Genomic DNA, 14,456 nt, shown 5'->3' with positions numbered 1-14,456 from the left:
TCTGATTTCTTAATTACTGAGCCTGCTGTATATGGTACCAAAATTTATAGACTTTGCCAGAGTCATTTTGTCGTTTTACCCAGGATTTGTATAATTTATTTTTGATGTGGTGGACATGACACTGCATTCAATTATCTGTGCATCTATTTCCTAAAGTAACTTGAGTGTAATAAATAAGTATTTTGGTTTCAAAAGAAATAAATCCTGTTTAAATTTGTTTATTTAAAAAATGTGTTAATGTTTTTATTTATTTTTGAGAGAGAGAGAGAGAGAGAGAGAGAAAGCATGAGCCAGGGAGTGGCAGAAAGAGACGGAGACACAGAATCTGAGTTGTCAGCACAGAGCCTGACGCGGGACTGGGACCCACGAACTGAACCGTGAGATCATGACCTGGGCCGAAGTCCAACGCTTGACCAACTGAGCCACCCAGGTGCCCTAATTCTGGTTACATTTAAATGGAAAGGCTAGTTGTTTTGAAGAATTCATTCATTGCTTTCCTTATTCAACAAATCTACACTTAGGACTTATTGTGAGCTAAGTCCTGCTCTGCAGTTAGGGGTAGATCAGAGAACAGAGCCAAGTTCCTGTTTTCAAGAAGCTTATACATCTACTAGGGAAGAAAGACACTAAACAAACAGAAAGATAATATGTTGAATGGCAAAAAATAATATAAAGAAAAATTAGAGTGTTTGGAAATTGGAACTGATGAGAAGAACATGAGTTGGGCTCTCAAAAATGGTGATCATGGGAGCTTAACAATTATGGCCATAGCCAGAATAGTCCGGGAGAGACATTGCTAGCTCTTCCTTAGACCCCATTGGCACTGGGACTCTGGAAGTTGGCTTCTGCCAGTGTGTGTACAAGTATACACATCTGCTTCTATACTTTGCTCCAGAGTCAGAGTTTGGGCAGGGAATGGCAGAATGTAGGTCGCACACCCAGACTTGAACTTTGCAGAGAGATCATCTGCTCCTCTGCACCATTTCTAACGGAAATGTGACCCTGTCCACCCACCAATCTTGGGTTTTCCCTAGTTTGGGGATGTAATTATAAAATTCAGGATAAATGAAGTTGAATTTTAGATAAATGCTAGTTAATGTTTTAGTATAAGTATGCTCAAATTTAATTGAGTGCCCTGTAGTTGTTTTTGCTAATTCTGACAACTCTACCCCAAACAGGAAAAGTGTTGTTTGCTGACGGCCCCCAAAATGACAAAACGCCCATTCAAATCCACTAAAGGTGAAGATTTAAGAAAGACTGATACATAATACCAGACTCATAAAACAGTGTACTCAGTACTATAACTAGGAGTGAATATACAAATCTGTGGGAGAGCATCTAAGAAAGCAACTTATTTTTTTCTGCCTAGGAGTTGGATGGAGAGTTTCACCAAGCCACAAATTTTTGAGCTGAGTATTGAGCTGGATCTCAAGATGAGTAGGAATTTACCAAGGGAGAAAAAAAAAAAAAAGGAGAGAGAAGAGAGTGCTTCACCAGCAGAGAAAGCAAGCAGCATGGACCACAGGGTCATCAAGTGAGCATCATCAATTTGGTGTGGTTTGCATGGAAAGGGTTCTTGTGTATCAGAAATGATTGGGGATGAGTGTGGAGAAGGGCTTTGTGTGAGATGGAGAAGGTGTCTTTTTTTTTAATTAAAAAATATATATATTAATTTTTATTTATTTTTGAGACAGAGAGAGACAGAGAATGAACAGGGGAGGGGCAGAGAGAGAGGGAGACACAGAATCCAAAGTAGGCTCCAGGATCTGAGCTGTCAGCACAGAGCCTGATGCAAGGCTCAAACCCATGGGTCCTGAGATCATAACCTTGAACCGAAGTCGGATGCTTAACCAACTGAGCCACCCAAGCACTCCCAAGAAGGGTCATACACACTAGAAAAAAGAGGGAGAAGAACTGAGTTTGGAAAGCTTACTGTAGCTGCAGAGCTGCTATATATGACTTGACTTCGGTTTTATAGGTTTGGTTTTATGTATTTATATCTTGAGCCCCCAAGAGAAAAAAAATACCTTAAGTTACTGAGTTATTATTACAAGGGTACTTGTTGGCTGGCAAGAGACTCTCTGTGTTTGGTTTGTGGAGCTCTGGAAGGGGGACATAAAGCCAGTACAGATGGTAAGTCATGGAGTGAATTATGGTGTTGGGTGTCAATACAGGTGAACACTGATGAGGCCACAACCGCACTACTGGTCCAATGCACTGAGACGGCCATTAGCCCATCTGGTGAAACTGAATGTAAGACCAGAAAGGAATCTCGGAGGTGACAAGTGAGTGACAGTGTATTAGATGTATTGCAAGTTCATGACTTTATGAGTGAGTAAATGTACAGACGTGCCTGGACTTTTCCTTCATCAGGGCATTTATCTCCTTTCCCTGTGCCACTCAAAGAAAAGGTGAAGCCTTGAAATTAAATCATAGATTTTCTTCAAAGGGAAAGTTTGTTATGGCCAAGTACATAGTAACTTCTTTATTACTATGAGAGTTTTGAATTCAGAGAACACAGACACCTATGGACTTGGGTAACTGTGTTTCTTCAGGATATGATATCGTAAGAGATTTTTGATTCGCTGTGCATGTCAAGACACGCTCATTTGTCGCCCAGTTGGCTCAAAGTCTTGAAGACCTGAATCAAATAGAAGTGAAATCTCAAAAAATTTTTTCTCATGGCTTAAGGTAACTTTCACCCACTTCCGTTTTTGCTTCTTTGACCTGTTCATTTCATTGTTTTTTAAGGCACATCTCAGACATTTTGAGTCACATGAAGTTGGAAGACTTTTTTTTTTTTAAGTAATAAAAAACCAGCCTGGAGGGGGGAACAAACACAGAGGGAAATCACTCAGAAGTCACACTGTCCCAACACCTCTGCGCCACACAGCGAAGAGCAAAATCATTCCCCTGAAAATTGGTCAGGCTTTGTGCATCCAAGAAGGTTTGGGGGGATAGATGCAGAAGGGACCATCACATCATAGTGGGGGTGAAATGGGGGTGTGCTGGATCCCAAGCTGGCTCTTCACAAAACTTCTTCTCTAGGAGTGGAGTTCCTGGCCACCAGGCTCAGTTTTATACCCTTGATGAGGCTGTGCCTGCCCTGGGTAAAACTTTCATCATAGAGGTTGAGGGCAAGATTGTCAGCAGTGAGATAGGTATGGTTCTGTGATGTGGCATTTGTCTTGGAGATGTTCCTGGCTGCCTGGATCTTGTGCAGTATGACATAGTCAGGGTTCTTGCTCACAGCATTTCCAGGGTGAGCAGGTTGGGGTTGAGGGTTCACACAAGGCCTGGTCTCAACCTGGCCCTGGCCCCATGCTTACTCCTCTAGCCCTTCTCTGGGCTGTCAGATCCTGCAAAACTTTTTGCTATATCAAATTAAATACTTTACTAACTTCACCTTAATTTTTTTTTTGCATATTCTATATCTTTGGCAGATATATATATAATTTTACCTTTAGGAAGATATATACTATTAGAGAAAGAGAAAGCAGAGACAAAACAATTAATAGCATGATGGTTTTTAAAAAGTTGTTGAGAAACTGTACTTGACTGCTTGTAAATTTCATTATTTCTAAATCTGCCTCTGCCTCCCACATTAATGTGAATAATGGGAAGTTTCTGTAGAAAAATTCTGCATAGGCCCTCTAGTTATGCATGTAATAAATTAATATCACTGTGTTGTAGAAGATACATAAATGCATGTGCGCTTCTATAAACTCACAGAGCAAATTTGCATTTCTGGAATTCATTTTTTGTAAACAGCCAATAATTAGTGTTGAGCACAAATAATGGAAGGATATATGAATGAAGACCAACTTTGCTGAAGATTAGGAAGTGTGCATTGGGACAAGGGAAGATTAAATAGAGGTAAAACAAACAAACAAACAAAAAACAACCAACCAAACAAAGGAAAAAACAAAGCAAGACAAAAACACCAAAACCTGAACATAGTGAGAGGAAATGTTGAGAAATATTTGGTCTAATATGACTTAGCTGGGTTTCTGGAAACACAGACTTTCTTCCAAAGGAGTAACCTGGGAAACCAGTGGATAAGTAGGGGAAATAGAGGACCATTTCCAGGAAGCCAGAGGGGTGCCAGAACTGCATTTTGGCCCAGTGCAAAGGATTGTAGCCATTACATGACCAGAAAGGACTCTATTTTCTCCTTCCTTCCTTCCTTCCTTCCTTCCTTCCTTCCTTCCTTCCTTCTTTTCTTCTTCTTTCTTTCTTTCTTTCTTTCTTTCTTTCTTTCTTTCTTTCTTTCTTTCTTTCTCCTCTCTCTCTCTCTCTCTCTCTCTCCCTCCCTCCTTCCCTCCTTTCCTCCTTCTTTTTTCTTTCTCTGAAAACCTGATTACTAGAACCTCACAGACCCTGGAGCAGAGTGTTCTGGAGATTTAGAAGACAGTTGGCTTATGTTAGATAAAACTGTTCATTTCTGTAATGTTCTCCAGTTTCATTGTGGAGACCGTGAATACCTTTTGGTTCACCTGTTCTTTGGTATTTAGCTTTGTATTCTTTGATGCTAATGCCAAATGATGTCTTCATCTTTTAATTAAATTTTCTAGTTGTTTGCTGTTCTTGTATAGACTTGCATCTGACTGTGTATTTAGCCACACTGTCAATAGATCAATAATTTTGTGTTTATGCAATTGATTACATCATTTACAAATATAACCGCTTTTTCTCCTCAGTTCTAGTCTTTTATGTTTCTCATCTCTTTCTATTGTGCTAGTTATGGCCTCTAACTCAATATTGAATGGAAATAGTAATGACCAGTATTCTTGTACCATTCCTGACTTTATTATTACTTTCCAAATTTTTACTGGTGTAAGAACACTTAACAAGAGATATACTCTTTGAAATTAAAAAAAAAATTAACGTTTATTTATTTTTGAGAGAGACATCAGGTGGGGGAAGGGCAGAGAGAGACTCACACACACAGAGTCTGAAGCAGACTCCAGGCTCTGAGCTGTCAGTGCAGAGCCCAATGTGGGGCTTGAATCCATGAGCCATGAGATCATGACCTGAGCTGAAGTTGAAAGCTCAACTGACTGAGCCACCCAGGTGCTCCCACCGTCTGAAAATTTTAAATTGTATAGTACAATATCTTTGTTTAAATATTTATTTATTATTTGGGAGAGTGCAAGTGGAGGAGGGGCAGAGAGAGCAGGACAGAGGATCTGAAGTAGGCTCTGCTCTGACAGGCTGACAGCAGTTAGCCAAAGTGGGGCTTGAACTCCCGAACCATGAGATCATGACCTGAGCTGAAGTCGGATGCTTAACCGACTGAGCCACCCAGGTGCTCCTGGTACAGTATCTTTAAATACAGGCACAGTGTTTATAACAGATCTCTGTAACTTACTCATGTCGCATAACCAAAACTTTTTGCCCATTGGTTAACACCTCCTGTTTTCCTATCCTCTTGGCGCTGAGTGACCACCATACTATTCCCTGATTCTATGAGTTTGACTATTTTAGATTCCTTGTATAAATGGAATCGTGCATTATTTGTCTTTCTGTGACAGGCTTATTTCATGTACCATAGTGTCTTCAAAATTCATTCATATTGTTGCATATTGCACAGTTTCTTCCCTTCTGAAGGCTGAATAATATTCCATTATATGTATATATACCTTTTTAATTAATTCACCCATCCACGGGCATCTACTTGCTTCCTTATCTTGGCTATCAAACATGAGAATGCTACCTATCTCTTCGAGATCCTTATTCCAATGATTTTCGATAAATATCCAGAAGTGGGATTGTTGGATCATAATGATAGTTCTATTCATATTCTTTACATTTTTTTAACATTTATGTATTTTTGAGGACAGAAAGAGACAGAGCACAAGCAGGAGAGGAGCAGAGAGAAAGGGAGACACAGAATCCAAAGCAGGCTCCAGGCTCTGAGCTGTCAACCCAGAGCCCAATGCAGGGCTTGAACTCACAAACTGCGAGATCATGACCCGAGTCAAAGTTGGATGCTTAACCAAGTGAGCCACCCAGGCGCCCCTAGTTCTATTTTTATTCTTTAAAGGCACCACCATACTGTTTTTCATAGCAGCCGTACAATTTTGCATTCCGACTGACAGTGTACAGGGTTCCCATTTCCCCATATCCTTCTCCACACTTGTTGTCTTTTGTTGTTTTGATAATAATCACCCTGATAGGCAGAAAGTAAAATCTCATTGTGGTTTTCATTTGCCTCTTTTCATTTGGTTATTAATATTGACCATCTTTACATATACATGTCAGTTATTTGTATGTCTTTTTTGGAGAAATGTCTCTCTAAATCTTTAGCCCATTCTCAAATTCTCAAAAATTTATTAGTGTATTTGTTGTTGAGTTCTCAGAGTTCCCTATATATTTTGGAAATATACCCCTTATCAGATAAACTGGTTTGGAAACATTTTGTCCCATTCTGTAGGTTGACTTTGTTGATTGTTTTCTTTGCAGAAGTATTTAGTTTGATATAGTCTGATTTTTCTATTTTTGGTTCTTTGGGTATGTGTTTAGCATCATATCCATGAAATCATTACCAGGACCCATGTCCTGAAGCTTCCCCCAATGTTTCCCTCTCTCTGTTCTATAGTTTGAGGTCTTCAGTTTAAGTTTTTAATCCATTTTGAGTTTTTGTTTTGTTTTTGTTTTTGTTTTTAGTTTTTTGGTATTGTGTGAAATGGGACTCCATTTTAATTCCTTTGCTTCTGGCTATTTAGTTTTCCCAACTCCATTCACTCAAGAGACTGTCCTTTCCCCATTGTATATTTTTGGCTGCTTTTTTGTGAATGAATTTACCATATAACATAGGTTTACTTCTGAGCTGTTTATTCTGTTCCATTGATCTGTGTCTGTTTTTCTGCCAATACCATACTGTTTTGATTACTGTAGCTTTGTAATGATGGTTGAAGTCAGTCACTGTGATGCCTTCAGCTTTGATCTTCTTGTTCAAGACTGATTGGCCTATTCACAGTCCTTTGTGGTTCCATATAAGCTTCAGAATTGGTTTTTCTATTTATGTAAAATGTGCCGTTGGGATTTTGATAAAGATTGCATTGAATCTGTAGATCGCTTTGGGTAGTATGGACTTCTTAATAATAGTATGTCTGACAATTCATAGATACAAGATGATTTTCTATTTCTTTGTATCTTAATTTCTGTCATCATTGCTTTGTAGTTTTTGACATGTTGGTCTTCACCTCCTCAGTTAAATTCATTCTTTTTGGTGCTCTTGTAAATAGGACTGTTTCCCTTATTTCCTTTATGGTAGTTCATTGTTTGTGTATAGAAATACAACCAGTTGTGTATATTGATTTTGTATCCTGAAAGTTTACTAAATTTGTTTGTTACTTATAATAGTTTTTTACAGAGTCTTTAGTTTTCTATATAAGATTATGTCATCTGCAAACAAGGGCAATATTACTTTTTCCTTTCTAATTTGGATGCCTTTTATTTATTTTTCTTATCTAGTTGGTCTGGCTGGATCTTCAATACTATATTGAATAGAAGTGGTGACACTGAGTATCCTTGCTTTGTGCTGGACTTAAAGGAAAGGCTTTCAGGTTTTCACTGTTGAGTATGATGTTAGCTGTGGACTTTGTATATATTGCCTTTATTATGCTGTGGTAATCCACTTCTGTTCCTAGTTTTTTGAAAGCTTTTATCATGAAAGGGTATTGAATTTGCCAAATGCCTCAATTTAGATGATTTATGTGATTTTTACCCTTTTTTCTAATATATGTGGTAAATCATATTAACTGACTTTCATATGTTGAAATCGTCATTACCTCTCAGGGATCATCCACTTGGTCATGGTGTAAGATTTCTTGAATGTGCTGTTTAATTCAGTTTCCTAGTATTATGTTGAGAATTTATGCAACTATATTTATCATAGATATTGTCCTGTAGTTTTCTTTTCCTGTGGTGTTTTTGCTGGGTTTTTGTATTATGGTAATAAAATTCCTGAAAAATAAATCTGGAACCATTTTCTCTTTTTCACTTTTTTGGAGGAATTTGAGGATTGGGAATAATTTTTCTTTAAATGTTTGGTAGAATTCACTGGTGAGGCCATCTGGTCCTTGGCTTTTGTTTTGGGGGGGGGTTTAAATTATTCAGTCTCTTTACTAGTAATTTGTTCAGATTTCCAATTTCTAAATGATTCACTCTTGGTAGGTTATGTCTCTAGGAATTTATTCATTTATAGTTTGTTGGCATAAAATTGTTCATACTAATCTTTTATGATCCTTTGTATTACTGTGGCCATCAGTTGAATGTCTCCTCTTTCATTCATAATTAATTTTATTTGAGTCCTCTCTTTTTTTTCTTGGTAAGTATAGCTAAAGGTTTGTCTAGTTGGGTATGTTTTAAAAAAAACAGCACTGATTTCATTAATGTTTTCTATTATCTTTTTTGTCTCCATATCATTTATTGGTAGTTTGATCTTTATTATTTCTTTCCTTTCACTAATTTTGGATTTCATTTGTTCTTTTTCTAATTCCTTGGGATGTAAAATTAGGTTGTTTATTTGAGCCTTATCTTTTTTTCTTAAGGTAGGCATTTATTGCTATGAACTTGACTTATAGAACTACTTTTGCTGCATCCCATAAGTTTCAGTATGTGGTATTTGCATTTTAATTTCTCTGAAAATATTTTTGATTTCTCTTTTGATTTATTCTTTCACTCATTGGTTGTTCAGTATCATGTTATTTAATTTCCACGTGTTTGTGACTTTTCTTTTCTTCTTATAATTGATTTTGTACCTTTGTGCTATGACAAGGAGATGAGCATCTTCCCCTGTGCCCTCCAAGCTGAGCCCTGAGTGGGTAGCCATGGTGAGTGCTTGCACACCTATTAAAACCTGCTACTTTTTTGCTAGACGTGGGGTTTTATGGAAACAAGCTTCACTGGCTTTCAAGAGCTAGGGATTTTAGAGGCCTTTGCCTTGGATGAGAGTCTTTGATGTTGAAGTATTAAATTTGAGGTCAAACCCTTTGCTTTTCAGACAGAAGCTCAGAGTTGAGAGTTACTTCCTGATTGTCTGGCATAGTGCCAGGAGTTGAGTTTATGGCACACTCTGTCTCAGCTTTTCAAAACTGTTTCCCTGTGGATATTTTCTTATTTGCCTGTTGTGTGGGAACCTTTCAGCTACTTTCTGGATTTTTTTCAGAAGAAGTTGCTTGGTGTGTCAGTGGTTAGAGAGGAGTTCAGGAGCCTTCTGAGCCACCATCTTGGTTGACCTATACGCTTGTATTTTAAATTGTTACATTCTTTTGATAAGTTGAGGCCCTTTTCATCATGTAATGATCATCTCCATTCTTAATAGAACTGTTTATCTTAAAAGGTCCTTTATCTGACATTAAGATAGCTATTCTAGTTTTATTTTCATTAATATTTCTGAGATAAGTCATGTTCTACCATTTTCTCCCTATACTTCCATGTTCTTATGTTTTCGATAAGTTATAAGCATATACCTATAACTCCTTAACACTTAATTTTCTAATTCAGTATATTTATATAGATTGTCATTATTGATATGCTTGGGCCTATTTTTACTAACTACCAATTTATTAGTTGGTTCTTTGTCTGTTTCTTTTTAATTCTTTATTACTTTTATGATTTGAGTTGATATTTATACTGCTCTCCCAGTAAGGCAAGAACTTAGTACTTTGTCTACCAATGGATTTTCCACCCCTAAACCCAGATCATTGCCACTCCCCATCCCGAAGCCTTCTACATACACATATGTAAACACTAGTTCAAACTAGTTCCACATAATTCTGGGGATTTCACATTTCTCTGAATTTTCACACTGCACTTCTTTCAGGGTTGATTTTGGCCAAGGGATCCAAGCTAGTTTTACTAGATTTATATCTTATCAGAACTGGAGCCTGATTTTTTAGAGTTGCTATTTATTCTATAGCTATTTCAAACTATAATTTGCATACTTTTCTATAGTTGGTTTTTGAGACTACTAATGCCACCGTTATGTAGATTCGGAATTACTAACAGTATACTTTGTGTTTTGCTTACCTGAAACACTTCGGATAAAGGGTACAAGTGCTCTAATTATTTCTTTGTGGGGGTAGGAATTGTTTGTTGAAGTCTAACATAAACTTTTTTTCAAGGCTAAAGTTCAAAATTTAAATTTAAATTTAAAATTAAAATTTAAAATTTCTCATAATTTGTTTTTAATGACTGATGTTTATTTTAAATGTTGGAGAGATAGGCCAATTTGGACATGGTCATTCCTCCTCCACTTAATGGTATTTGGAGAAATATTCATGGCTTCTCAAAACCATTGGTGTAGTTTATGTTATTTATTTATTTATTATTATTTTTTTAATGTTTGTTTATTTTTGAAAGGAGAGAGACAGAGAGCAAATGGGGGGAGGAGGGACAGAGAGGGAGGGAGACACAGAATTTGTATATGTGCTGCCGAAGCGAGCACAGGGAGACACAGAATTTGAAGCAGGCTCCAGGCTCCAAGCTCCGTGTCAGCACGGACCCCAACATGGGACTTGAACCTACAAACCTCGAGATCATGACCTGAGCCAAAGTCGGACGCTCAACCGACTGAGCCATTCGGGCACCCAAGACCTTTGGCGTAGTTTAGATGCACAACCCTTCTTAGGTCAGTGTTGGCTTCAAGTTCTGTAACACATTTCATAGTTGGTGACATGGGCTTTTTCAACAGTATTTATTTGTTGTCATCCATTACCATGTTGAATTTTCCATTTTTCATTATCTGATACTTGACCTTATGGTCCTGAAATAGTGTCTCTTCTTCAAGAGACTTCTCAGAAGTGAACGCATTTTTACACCTCATCTTACAGCTGATATTTCAAGCCAGATTTTCTCGTTTGGCCATTTGTTAAACAAATATTGCTGCCATAGTGATTCGGTTGCCCTAAAGGTGTTTGGATTACACAATTCTTAAAATTTTTACAGTCAGAAAATATTTATCAAGACTGTGATATGTCTCAGACTTTGCCCTGCTAGTGGAAGATTTAATGATAAATAAATCTATTCCTGCCTTTGAAAATGACAAACTTAGGGAATAGAGTTAATACCCTGTAAGATTCAGACAATTTATTAATTTACTACACAGGATTAAGAAATTTGAAGTCTATAAGATCCTCATATTGTCTCTCCCTGTGGCCACATGAATATAATCAGCCGGTAGCTGGTGTGCATGGATTAACCAAGAGGACGTTTCGTATATATTAACTCTAAGCCAATGGATATGGATTACAATCCTATTATTGTTATTTTCTGTCTTTCCATTTTTTATTTAAAATAGGGATGTGAGAATGATCACTTTCAATATATATCTTGATTAATCTTCTCAAATAGAGTTCACTTTTCTTTAGACAGCAGGTCAGGTGATAATCCAGTTTCACTGGCTTTGGGGTCATTCTGCTTCATTAGATAAATTTGTGTCTGAAGTTGTTTTGATCTTTTTGTTAACAGTTGGTCTTAAATGGTAATGGTAACTTTCAAGAGGCCACTCTCATTTCTGTTTTCCAGGTTTTTTTTCAGGGAACATCACCTTACTATAGATAAAAAGTACAGATGATAAATTTTAATATTTTCTGTATTATTTCAAAAGTGCTTGTAATTTTATGCTTTATTCATAATAAATGTCTCTCAACTGGAGTTGTAATTTAAATTATTTTGAATTACTTTGGTATTTACAATTTATTTTTGTCTTTGAATTTTTGATAAGCTAATAGAATGCTCTCTGTAATGAGTTCTGGGTGTGCTGGTTTCCCGATAAGGTGTTTGCAAATGTGACGCATCTATATATGGATTAAAATTTGCAATTTATTCCTTTCCATACGTTAATTCCAGAAACTAAATATGTAGGATATCTGGTATTGCCAGGCACTTGTTTGTAGGCCTGATGTAGTCTAATTAGTTCTGTGAATATTCTGGCTAGTATTAAAATATGGAAATATTAGAATATAGCCATAACATGCTACTACTGACATACTGTTTTTAGTTAGGTTAAGAATATATATGGGGCGCCTGGGTGGCTCAGTCGGTTGAGTGTCCGACTCTTGGTTTTGGCTCAGGTCATGGACTCATGGACCTTGACATTGAGCTGGGGATGGGGCTCTGTGCTGACAGCGTGGAGCCTGCTTGGGATTCCCTCTCTCCCTTTCTCTCTGTCCCTCCCTCTCTCTCTTTCTCTCTCAAAATAAATAAATAAACTTTGAAAAAAAAAGAGTATATATGAACACCTTTGGTTTACAGCAAATGATGTTTTACTTTATTCTGCTGAAATTAGGGGCTGAATTGTAAAGGAAGACCCTTTGTCAGAGCATCAGATTTGGTGGTACAGTCAGAGGCTTTTGCCCTATGACTGGGTGAAAAACCTCATTTATTAACTGAAGCAAAATCCTCATGAACACTTGAAAACAGATACAGTAGAACCAAAATCTGTCAGGATTTGATGGCTAAGCTCATGAAAAAGTAACCTGTGGATAAAAGTTTCTTTCTTCCTTCCTTCCTTTCTTTCTTTTCTTTTCTTTCTTTCTTTCTTTCTCTTTCTTTCTTTCTTTCTTTCTTTCTTTCTTTCTTTCTTCCTGTCTGTCTTTTTTCTTTTTCAAAAAATGGACTTATAGTGTGCATCTAACTTCAGTAGTGGCTCATAAAAGGAAAACTAGTTTTTCTGTGCTTGAGTGAAATGGGAAAAAGCAAGTTAGGGAATTCTGTTTAACAGAAACTTTATGAGGAATGAAACTGAGATTGGTGGCCCTCATCTGCACACCTTCCACAGAATTTACAGTGAAGAGAAACAAAGTAGAACAAAAGAAAGCATTCGAGGTCCATTCAGACAAGTCAGGATGCTGAAGAAACACAACCATCTGGACCACGCTAGGAAGCTGGGTGGAACTCGGCCTCTTCTGCCAAGCGCTAACATGACCTTGACTTGCAGAGCCTGTGTCTCCTCCTGCCATCTCTACGGATGGTTGATAGATACGCCATGTTGTTTAAATTCAGTTTGACCATAATCTCTTGGTGAAAATTTGCAATTAGAACAGAGATGATCCCTTGAGGTGCACAGATGGCAGGGGAGAAAGCCTATCACGAATTCCAGAGCTGTTTTTCAACCCCCAGTGTTGAGGGTGGAGTCTCTTCTGAAGTTGCCTCTTGAAAGATCAAAAGAAGTGACTTGAAGTAGTGAATGTCTTCCCTGTTTGCCGTCATCTGCTTTATGTACAAATATCTATATTGACACTGACAGGATTATTTGGAGAGACATGTTGTATGTGTGTGTTAGTGAAAATAAAATTGGGAAATAGAGAAAGAGCTTCAGTGTTTAGCTTTTGATAAATACCTGCTTGTTTTCAAGATGTACGTAACATATATCCTGTTAAAATGCTAGACATTTGTGTGTTTAGGGTTTACCAAAGACATTTGTATATGGAAGCCTTGCCCTGTGAAAAGAATCTATAAGATCCTTAGATCAAACAGTCCCTTCATGGCTTTGAACCGCAGTTTTCTTGCCTCAGCCAATTCTTTTCCTAGATTAAGTCTCCAGGAGGAACTGACATATTCTAAGTGAAGTGTATCACTTCTGTCTATAAGCCTGTCTTTCATCGAATATGTCTTCTGCAAGCCTGAGAAGGCCCCCATCCCCTGTCTTGCACACACGTAGTTCTTTCTCCATCTTCCAGTTCTCTTGCTATCTTCTCTCACACCGCCAGACTTTAAGCTCAAGCATCACATGGGAAAGCTAGCCAAACCCTCAAAACTCCATTTATTGTGGGGAAATCAGAGGACACAAAACCCGTGAGAAAATCTCATTGCAAAGATGAGCCCCACCTATTTGAGATGTTTCCAGTTTCAGGAAGTACTGAGGTTGGATGAGGATGATGAAGACCATACAGCCCAGCCTCAGAAATTGGTGAATGTCCTGGAAAAATATAGAGGCATCCAAGCATATATTGGTTCTGGAGATCAAGTGACTTCAGTGATGGGTAACACAGGAGGCAGGGGCTGTATATCACACTGGAAATAGGGACAAGATGTGACTTTAGCCAGAGAAGAGGGTGGGCTTGAGATTGTGGAGGGCTTGTGCAGACTGGGAACTGAACAAGTTCCTCCTCATATCTGAAAGCTCCCAACACTCCCTACAGAACTGCACACTGATGAAAACACACCTTTGAGATCACTTTAGGATGTGGCTGCCCAGTCTTGGCTGCTTCTGTGTGAGGGTGCAGATATCACTGGCTGATAGGTATCATGGAACAGGGATTAGGGAGATGCTGGAAAATTTCAGAGGGATATCATTCTAGGATGTGCAATGGATGTGAAACTGTCCACTTGCTAGGTTCTTTTATTCATGTATGGTGATAGGCCCTTTGGACCTACTCTAAAACCTAATGGGTAGAGTTGCTAGGTATAACATTTTTTAAAGTGTATTTATTTATTTTGAGAGA

General features: G+C 37.8%; 1 non-coding gene across 16 annotated transcripts in view; it reads left to right on the top strand.

Moving 5' to 3' along the window:
- Nucleotides 1-368: 368 nt before the first annotated feature.
- Nucleotides 369-14,456, top strand: part of LOC101080505 — a 64,518-nt gene continuing 50,430 nt past the window's right edge. For 8 of the 16 annotated variants that reach the window (XR_006598127.1, XR_006598126.1, XR_006598133.1 and 5 more), the window contains exons 1-3: nucleotides 441-1,239; nucleotides 1,370-1,534; nucleotides 2,175-2,285. This is a non-coding gene — a transcript (uncharacterized LOC101080505). The other 8 variants (XR_006598124.1, XR_006598117.1, XR_006598122.1 and 5 more) reach the window with 6 other exon arrangements.

Source organism: Felis catus, chromosome A1, assembly GCF_018350175.1.
Source record: "Felis catus isolate Fca126 chromosome A1, F.catus_Fca126_mat1.0, whole genome shotgun sequence".
In the NCBI taxonomy this organism is placed as follows: Eukaryota; Metazoa; Chordata; class Mammalia; order Carnivora; family Felidae; genus Felis; species Felis catus.
Note: the sequence above shows the minus strand (reverse complement) of the source record. Positions and strands in the feature narration are given on the sequence as shown.